The following is a 10,545-nucleotide window of genomic DNA, read 5'->3' as shown; positions in this document are numbered from 1 at the left end:
CCAATGTCTGTATAATGCATACACTGCAAAAAATCACCTTCAGAAAACAAGAAAAATAAAAACAAATCAAAACAAAAGGTACTTAAATCAAGCAAAATTATCTGCCAGTATAGTGAGAAAATTTATCTCAGCAAGATTTCTTAAAATAAGAAAAAAGATCTTGTGCTATAAATTATCTTATAATCTTAAAATGAGTAAGAAATTACTTGATTTAAGGTATTATGGCTAGATTTGAGTAAAACTCATTTGCTCTAATTTCATATTAATAATTCAAAAACTAGCATAATCAGCTAAACTAGCATATTAATCTTGTTTTAAGCATTTTCATAAAACCTTATTAGGTAAAAAAAATTCTTGAAATTAGAATGCTTGGACATATTTTTAGCTAAAATAGCTTTAAAATGTTCTTAAATTAACACTGTAAAGCTTAAATTAAGATCAACTTTAGAAAATAGTTCAAAATAAGAAATTAACAATTTAAAAACCCTCACATTATTATAATTAACACACTAAAAAACTATCTATAAAAACAGCAAAAGAAATATTGAAATGAGATGTAAATGCTTATATTAAGCAAAAAAAAAATCTGCCAATGGGGTACGCAAATGTTACTTAGTGAGACTTCTTAAAAATAAGCAATAATACATTGGTTTTAAGGCATTTAGTGTGGTGCCAAAACCAGTCAGAAAATATGAAAATTAGAGCTTTTTAATTATTTTTTACATTTACATTTTCAGCATTTAGCAGACGCTTTTATCCAAAGCGACTTACACAGTGAGTGGAACACAATGAGCAATTGAGGGTTAAGGGCCTTGCTCAGGGACCCAACAGTGGCAACTTGGTGGTGGCGGGGCTTGAACCAGCAACCTTCTGTTTACTAGTCCAGTACCTTAACCATTGAGCTATTATGTTATTATGTTATCAGCTATTATGTTATCAATTATAACATAAGCATTAACAATTCAGTTTCCATGCACAAAAAATATAGAGACTCAATACTAGTCTATTTCTCTCATATAAGTCTATTGGTAAGACTGCATTGCTAGCAATCTGAGAGGAATGTACTTTATACTCAAATTAAAACAACATACACCAAGTCCGTTTATCGAAAATACAACAGAAAATCTGAATTTTGCGATAAATTTTATTAACTTTAACAAGTGTGCCATCATGGCAGCTTGATATAAATACATTACAAGTGTGCAAACAAGGCAGCTTTATCCAAATACACAACAAGCAGGTTCAGGCCGCTTCTGAGAATTCTATTAAAACATGTCAATCTTAGATGTCAAGGCTTTCCAATAACAATGTCCCTACATCTACAACATTAACAACATTGCTTGGTCTTCATATACCATTTTTAAACATAAAAAAAATAATAATAAAAAGGGACCTGGACCTGACTTGCAGCGCGTATGAAATGACATACAAAACACCTTCGTGCAGCAGGCCTTCGGGGAATGTTGTTACTGGGTTCTTCCCAACACTGATCATGCAGTTATCCTGGTCAATTAGAAGCAGGGGCTTGATAGACGGCATCTGCTAAGAAAAGCAGCAGCGTTTTCAGAGGGCTGAAAAAACAGAAACCAAAGGCACTATAAGCCACAGACATGAACAGAACAAACGATATTCAGGATTTAAATGACAACTCAAAGTTTATTTGCAAGCAGTTTTGTGAACTATCTAAACAACAAATAAATAACAGTTGACAATACTTACCATGAGAATATGAACTTGATCACTTGGCTGTCCCAGTTTCTGTGGTGGTGCAACTCCTGATGGGAAGAGTGCTGGAAGGCCGTTCAAAATCTCAATGGACTATTGCACTATATAAAGAAAAGCAATGCCTTACTGACATTGAAATCACTTTTTAAATCAATTTTTTCCCTTCCAGAATGTTTACAATATGTCATATCTAATTCATTAAATTTTTGCCTGGCCACACCACAGGATTTACAATAATTACAGATTTATTTTACCTTCAGTCACCGAAACCCCCAGACTTCAACATCTACCCAGAATAAAACAGACACCACCAAACGTGTACAAAGTTCTAGACCAACCTGAGAGCTCACAACATTTCTCATGAACAGACATGACTTTAGACAGGGCTTCAGACTACCGCTTGTTGAGGATGATAAAAATAGCACATGGGATATTTTACTGATTACTGATAAACTGTTTTGCTTCAGGGTCGAGTGGCAAATAAAGACTTAACACTCAACATCTACAAAACGATAATTTACTAATAAAGCAGTATTTAATCCAGAAATTATTTTAAATCACTTTTATTTCATCAAGTTTTTACTGCAAGCATAATGCAAATTTCTATCTTTAATGAGAATGTATTGTAGCATCAAGCTAACAGTTTTGTCTGTTTGTGTTTTTGAACACTCTTAAACAGACAAAGTTTCTAACAAACATTTAAGTAACATTTCCTGTTAGAGTCTCTGTAATCTGGTCAACCTTCTAAGTACTATTCACAAACAACAATCTAATGTTTGTGTTCAGTGATTAGCCAATTTAGTGATTTTCAAACTTAAATTAGGCTCCAGGGAACAAAAAAATATGTTTGTGATATTTTTCTTTTAGCCATAAATGTTAATAATTGTTTATAATTACTGTTTGCTAGCTATTTACATCGATTAACCATAACATTAACACCACCTCCTTGTATCTACCGTCATTGTCTATTTTATCAGCTCCACTTACCATACTGGAGTACTTTTCTAGTTCTACAATTACTGACTGTAGTCCATCAGTTTCTCTGCATACTTTGTTAGCCACCTGTTCTTCAATGGTCAGGACCCCCACAGGACCAACACAGAGCAGGTATTAATTCACTGAATGATTGTCTCAGCACTGCAGTGACTGACATGGTGGTGGTGTTTTAGTGTGAGTTGAACTAGTACAAGTGGATCAGACACAGCAGTGCTGCTGGAGTTTTTAAAACATTGTGTCCACTCATTGTCCACTCTACAGACACTCCTACCTTGTAGATGTAAAGTCTGAGACGTTTGCTCATTTCTTGCTGCAGTTTCTGTTGGTCATGCACTAGTCCTTCATTAGTGGTCACAGGATGCTGCCCAAAGAACATTGTTGGCTGGTGGACTCAGCAGTGGAACTGAGATGCTTAAAAACTCAATTAGCACTGCTGTCTTATCCACTCATATCAGTGCAACACACACCAACACACTACCATCACATCAGTGTCACTGCAGTGCTGAGAATATTCCACCACCCAAAGAAAACCTGCTGTGTGTTGATACTCTGGGGGTCCTGAAGAACAGGATGGAAGAGGGATAAAGCATGCAGAGAAACTGATGGACTACAGACTGTAATGGTAGAACTACAAAGTACTCCAGTATGATAAGTGGAGCTGATAAAATAGACGATGAGTGTAGATTAAGGTGGTGTTAATGTTACGGCTGATGTGTGTATGATGCCCATTACAATGCATGCTGGTTACAATGCATTCTGAGCCACAATATTACAGTATTTACAATATAATTGTAAGAGTTATTACAAAAAAACCTAACTACAATATTAAATTACATTGATGTGTTTTCATGAATGAAGTTCATTATAAGTAATAAAGTGATGCTTTAAAATATTTTACACAGCGGTGCCTCTAGGGGTACAAATTGCTGAATACATTTTGAGTAATGACTTATATTGAATTTACCTTCATCCAGAGTCACTGGTGGCATCATTACATTTTTCATGACTCCAAAGAACTGAACTTTTAAACAGAATGCTTTCCATCAGTTCTGTGGTGTACTTGTGATGGCCAGATTAAAGAATCATCCATCCAACTCATCCATGACCTGTAAACAAGCACAAACAGCCATGACAACATATTTTAGAGAACCAGAACTGAAGCATCTCAATTTTTATTTAATCACTATTCTGATCTAAAACTGAGATCACTATTGTCACAATTCATTTGGGCCATAAGGAGAAAAAAATATGATTTAAGAAATATTTTTAAAAAAGAGTTTACAAAAAGTATCAATATAAATTTGTATGTACACTGCCTTCTAAACGAAACAAAGTATAATTTACATAACATTACAAATAAACAAAATACTAAGAGATGAGTTACAAGAATTACTAAAATAATTTAAACAGCAGATATTAACTGTGTATTCAAATGTATTCTTTACAATAAGTCAATGTTTTTCATAATACAATTTCACAAACATAAGCTGATTAAAATTGCTCTTTATAGCAGCAAAGTAAACAATCAGAAAAAAGGAACAAAACTACTTATTATTACTTGTGTTAATCACTACAGGCTCAACAATAACACAACATGAGCCATGACATGATTATACTGCAATAATATTATTGCAATAATCATTCATTTATCGTGATTTATTACTTATGGTTACAAGTTATTCCTCCAAAACGCATCTAATAAATCACCACACTTTTATAGTCTTCCTTACCTTTAAACTTTTAGCACATTGTGTTCTCCACAAAGTTATTTTCCTGTCCCTAACACCACGTTTACCAGGCTGAAGTGACCCTCACCTGTGGAGCCGCTTGTACATAAACAGTTTCAAACCAGTTCAGAAGCTCAAACTCACTTCACTGACATTTGAAAAAACACTTATTTTAAGTTTAATCTTTTTTCAAGTCTAAATTAATCTTCGTTGTTTTTCCCTCTTACAGAAAGCAGCACTCATGTTTACTCTGTGAGGCTTCGTCCCAAATCACTTCCCCTTCCCTATGTAGTGCACTTCGTAGGACATGGCATATTAGCGCTTCCACCCCAGACAGTGTAGTGCACTATATAGGGAACACGGAGTGATTTGAGACACTACATACGGACCTACTGTAATGAGCAGATCTATTACCTAATAAATTACATTATCCAAGAATCCAGTGTTACCACTCGCAATTTTCATTTAAAAGCATCTTCTATTGTCCAGCTACACTTGATTATCAAACCTGAAAACAATTAAGAAAAAAAAATGCTGACTTTAAAGTTAAGCTAGCTAGCTAAGTTAATTAGGTCAATGCTAACACAAATAAACCTAGATAAGACTCTGAACAAGCACAATACTGGCTCACAAAACTCAACATCCAAACAGAAAATATAAGTTATTAGCTCACCTGTAAGTGCTGCGGTGGAAATATCATCCAGGGTTTCTCCATTTCAGTTGTTTATGGTTAGCAGAGTGCCTAAAACTTCTTTCCCCGTGCTAAAATCGTAACAGTAACGTACGGTCTCAAGTGGCTTATTGCTTTTATAAAACGGCGGTCAACATAAAATATAATAAATACAACAATGTTTAATTCATAAATGTATTTATTGTGTATAAACTTACAATAAAGCATTCTTCCGCGACGCAAAATAGTTCGATTAACAGTGTTGCTAGACAACATGAGGGCGCAACTTTTCAGTGGCGTATTAATATGGAATGATGTGAGGTGGTCATAGGTGTGAGTTTATCGGGGATTTTACAACGGCTTCGAACGCGGCTCAGCCAATCAGATTTTAGGACCGGAACTATCCGTTTTATAATGCAAAATTTGGTATGATCCAATTTCAATACCAAGTAAATACAGCGCCAGTATCGCTAATATCAATCCGATACTTTTTAATAATTAAGGTAGATGCATCATCAAATTGCTTAATCTGAATTCTCATGAGGTGTATTAATGTAATACATTTTTTGTAAGTAGCTGCTCTCAGTAGGGTTGTAAATAAATTCAGTTGTTTAAAGCTCAGATTTCTTGTTTCTTGTAAGATGTGAGAGGAGCGAGTCTGTACACACATGGGGTGTGTTCGAAAAGCTAGTGTGCTGTCTACATAGGCAGCATTTTACGTCATCCTGTGCGCGCTCCCGAGAAGGAGGCTGTTCGAAATCCTAGATGACTTAAAATCCTCACTTCTGAGGCATCTTATTATTTCAATGTTATTTTGGCTCAAGAACGAGTGAGCATCCGACGCTGCCTTAGTGATCAAGACAATCCCAGCATTCATGGCTGACGGGGCGGAGAAACGAATGGAGTTATTTTCAAATGTAAATAAAATATTACTGATTTTTAACTTGTATAAACTTGTACCGAGTGTTTTTATTTGCAAGTTCGGGCTTGTCAGGAAATTTAACCGTTATCGGTACATGAAGGGAGATGTTATTGACGTTAGCTGTGCTACCTCAGTTTATTGGTTTAATGGCGAGATGCTAAATGCTAAACGCGAAATGCTAAACCCGATGGAATCGCTATCTGAGTAGTGCGTTCGAATAACCTGCACTGTAAAAAGGACACTGTGAAATGTACGGTAACTTGCTGGCAGCAATTAGCCGGTAAGTTGCTGTAATAAATTTTACAGTACACATACTGCAAATTTAATTACAGTAAAATACTGTAATATTTATTACAGTAATAATCACAGTACTGTAGCTCTTATTACAGTAATTTCACATTACTGTAACCTATTACAGCAGTAATCACTTTACTGTAATTGTTATCACAGTAATGCAGTCTTTTAATTACAGCAAATATCAGACTACTTTAAAGGCATTACAGCATTTAACACCAAAATAATATTTGAAAAATAACTACACATTGTAAAAAATTAAGACACTTTGTAACAAAAAATCATTTATTGAATTTAAACATTTTAAAACATGTTTTTAAAAATACATAGATAATTAAATAAATAAATTCATATTTTTGTAAACATTGCTGTTCTGAACAAAACTATAAAAATGTGCAAGTGCTTTGTTTTACATTTGCTAGAATCCACATCTTGGGCTAAAGTTTTCTTTCCTGCACTGTAAAGATAAAACAAGGAATTACTGTTACTGCTGTAGAAATTTATATACAAGACTGGAGACTATGACAGTTTTGTTAATTCCTAACCTCCCATTAGAGATATTACATTAATAAACACATTCTACTATTAAAAATGTGCTGTTTAAAATTCTTACCTGTTTTGGTAATGTTATGCACGCTGGCTCTCTAGTGTATCACTTTTGGCTAGACCATTAGCTAGTTGTTTATCAACTGGCCGATTAGTTATATGTTTAGCGAGCTATCTCGCTTTCTGTCTTAATAGCATTTTAAAAGAGTAGGTGACTATTATCAAGTAATTCTAATTTCTGTACCTGTTACTGATGATATAAAGATGTCTTTCTGTCTGAGTGATAAAAAAAACCCTAATATTTGTGTTAGATATAATGCAAACTGTACTATTACCAAAGACGCATTATTGTTTAAACTGACAGAAAAAGAAAAATCCCGCTTAAACTTACTGTATTGTGATTCACAGCAGAAATATGCTTACTGTAGAATTCGCCCACCACTGAAACTTGACCATGATCCTTTGCAGATCTACAGTAAAATGCTGTGTACAGGTTCTACAGTAAGAATTTTATCATTTTACAGTAGTAATACTGTAAAAACTACAGAAATTTGTTACAGTGTGCCTTATAAGTCACTGACTTATTAGAATCCTCTCTACTAAGTCAGCTGCCTATGTAGACAGTAAGACAGCAAGGCAGCTCCCTAGGTTTTCGAACACACCCACTGTCTCTACTTTCTGATGAAACGGGAGAAACGTGCTGAATGTTGCGGAGAAAAAGTAAAACTAAAGTATCGATCCCATCACACTAGTACTGATCCAATACCAACGTTGGTATCGATAATATCGATATTTGGATCAATCCACCCACCACTAGCGGTGGCTTGTTATCTACTGTACTTGTTAATAGTATATTTGTCATCTACTTGTTAATAGTATCTGTATTTGTAGCTTTAACACTTAAGTCAAATAAACACTGGGTAGAGAGAACAAGGGAGGTTTGAAAGAAAGAGAAGATAAACTGTTGCCTGTTTTGTTTTGTTTTTTTTTACCCAGTTTTTTCATCTGTATGAACCCATAATCAGAATGGCTGTAAAGTTTCAAGTGCATGTGTATAAATAATGTACAAAAGAATATACAGAAATGATATGTCTTTGTTTTTTTGCACTATTGTACTTTATGTATTTGCACTTTTTGTAAAATGTGTTATAAAACAAAAAAAATGCTTCACCTTTCTTAAAATTTGTGTTTTGTGTAATGAGCATTTGGTTAAAAGAAACCCAACAGCAACGAAAATACCAATAGAATTATTGTCAGTCACATAAAAATGTGTCACCAAATTAAGGGAAACATGAGTGGGGATGTTTAGCTTTATAATCTTAAAAAAGAAATATTCAGAACACATTGTATTCTTAAATTAAGTAAAATTGTCTTAAATTTCTTTTTACGTAGTGGAGAGGGTCAATACTTTTCAGTTCTCTAGAAAAAGTTTCTTGTTTCATTGTAAGAAGTCTGTATAATTAGCTAATTTTTCTAATTAAGACAATTGTAGACAAAGTTTCTTCAATCTAGATTATTAATCTTGCACATGCAAATCTAGTCAAGTCAGTTAATCTTAAAATAAAAAAAACAAGATCTATTGTTTATTTTTAAGATTTTCTGCCTTGTCAAGATTTCATTTTTTGCAGTGCGCCAGGTTAGCAATGTACAGTGTCATGAGTTTCAAGTACGCGCGGACCATGCCCCTCCCTCCTCGGCTTGTGTCAAGGTACATTGTACCCCGCGACACCAGTTTTGCCTTGCCACTCCACACGAAATGGAACAAAATCCGTTCTAACCTTCTTCCCACTTGGTATGGAACCGGATACACATGCTAGGTGGACAAGCACTTTACTGCGATCACCCGTCCCATTAGGGTCCAAGACTTCTTTCCATGTCTTGCGGGCTCCACCGGTTCGCCAGATGCTTAGTCCTTGGACCCGGAGGCCATCCTCACAGCGAGCATAGCCCCCTGGAGCAATCTTTCTATCTTTCCATGCTCTGACTCGGTCGAAGGCCATTTCTTGGTCTAAATTTAGCAGAGCTAGCGGGAGATTCCGCTACTGGGCCCATGCCACTACGTCCCGGATCAAGGCCGAGTTTAAAGTGCTTGTCCGACCCGATCTCACACAGGTCTAGTCCGGGTGGATCACTGAACCAATCACCCCTCTGAGCCTTAGCTAGAGAAGCTAAGCTACAATTTTGTAGTCCGTGCCGAGCAGGGTGATGGGCCTCCACTTCCGTTTGTCCCCTTTTTTGTGGACTAGAGTGATCTGGCCCGTCCTTAAAGTTATTGGTAAAAAGCCTCCCTCGATTGCCTCGAGGTAGACTTTTAGGAGTCCCCTTTTTCCCGTTTTTTCATTTTCCCTCCGTTCTACTTTAAAAAAAAGAGAGAAAAAGACTCCCCACCCCGTGTTTCTCCAGGCAAAGGCTGTGCTGCCTCGTCACCCACCCGACGACCCAAAGGGACTCCTGATGCAGGTTTTTTTCATCGCTCTACCTCGAGCCCTCTTCCTTGAGCAACCGGTGGCCTACGGAGGCTCGTGCAACCGGTGAACAAGGCTGGAGTTTCTCTTCATTCACGTACAAATCTTTCGCCTTTTACTAAAGATTTCCGTGGAAAGGAACATTGACAAGTTCAACTGATTTTTTGAAGGCTTTGTCTTTGCAAAGCTGCTCTTTTGCTGGTGGAATGACAGAAGGTGTGTGGGCATGAAGGCGGCCGGTCAGCGCCGTCCGCTAGTCCGGGCCCTCAAAAGGTAGGGCCCGGGGCCTGACGCCTATTTCAGGTTATCGCTTCTCGGCCTTTTGGCTAAGATCAAGTGTAGTATCTGTTCTTACCATGCAGAGAGAAGGCGACAGACGGCCGGCCAGGTTGGCGCGACTACGACATTCTGTACGGAACAAAATCTGCTGGGGGCGACTGAGGAAAGAAGAAGGAGATTCGGATGGGACTGGATCGTACAAGACCTGCTTAGAGCCCGATGTGCAGTTACAGCAGACCAGATTTATTGTCTACAAGACTTCTCGACGGCGGGTTTCTTGGACATTACTTTTGTTTCCTTCAAGGACTGTACGACATTTTTTGACCACTGCTCCAAGAGAATGGAGGACGAGGACCTGAGAGACATACGCTTGGTGCCGCTGTTTGCTATGGAGGAGATACCAGTGACGGTACACATGTACAACCCCTTTGTACCAGATGATGACATCAGGGCTTTCCTCTCCAGGTACTGCAATACCGTGTCACCAGGAGAGAAGGTACGTGGACGTTTTGGTATTTGGAACGGGAAGAGAAGGTTTATGGCAAAGCTAAAGGTGGATCAAACAACCACGGGAGGCTTGGTACATCCCCCAGGTAGTTTCGCAATCGGGCCCCATCGCGGGTTTTTGTACTACCCAGGCCAGCCACAGTACTGCAGAAGGTGTGGAGCTATAGGACACACTAAGTAAACCTGTGAAGGTCAGAGATGCCGCACATGTGGAGGGGAGGACCACAGGACACAAGAATGTGGGGCTCCCAAGACATGCAGCATATGTGGAAGCGAGGAACATCTCTACAGACGATGCCCAGCGCGAGGACGACTCTTTGCAAGTTCAGGAAAGAGAGTGAACACGCGGAGCCGGAAAAGGCGGGAAAAATGCAAGAGAGAAAGAACAAAGAAGCAGAAAGTGTACACCAGACG

At 37.4% G+C, this 10,545-nt stretch overlaps 1 non-coding gene and 1 pseudogene across 1 annotated transcript; both read left to right on the top strand.

The window, feature by feature from the left end:
* The first annotated feature begins 9,418 nt into the window (after positions 1–9,418).
* LOC134312952 (U5 spliceosomal RNA) lies at positions 9,419–9,534 on the top strand. The gene has a single exon (XR_010011863.1). It is a non-coding gene; the product is annotated as a U5 spliceosomal RNA (small nuclear RNA).
* Positions 9,535–9,651: 117 nt separating this feature from the next.
* LOC134312680 (U2 spliceosomal RNA) lies at positions 9,652–9,755 on the top strand (annotated as a pseudogene).
* The last annotated feature ends 790 nt before the right edge of the window (positions 9,756–10,545 follow it).

This window comes from Trichomycterus rosablanca, chromosome 4 (genome assembly GCF_030014385.1).
Source record: "Trichomycterus rosablanca isolate fTriRos1 chromosome 4, fTriRos1.hap1, whole genome shotgun sequence".
Lineage (NCBI taxonomy): Eukaryota > Metazoa > Chordata > Actinopteri > Siluriformes > Trichomycteridae > Trichomycterus > Trichomycterus rosablanca.
This window is presented reverse-complemented; position numbering and strand designations above follow the sequence as displayed.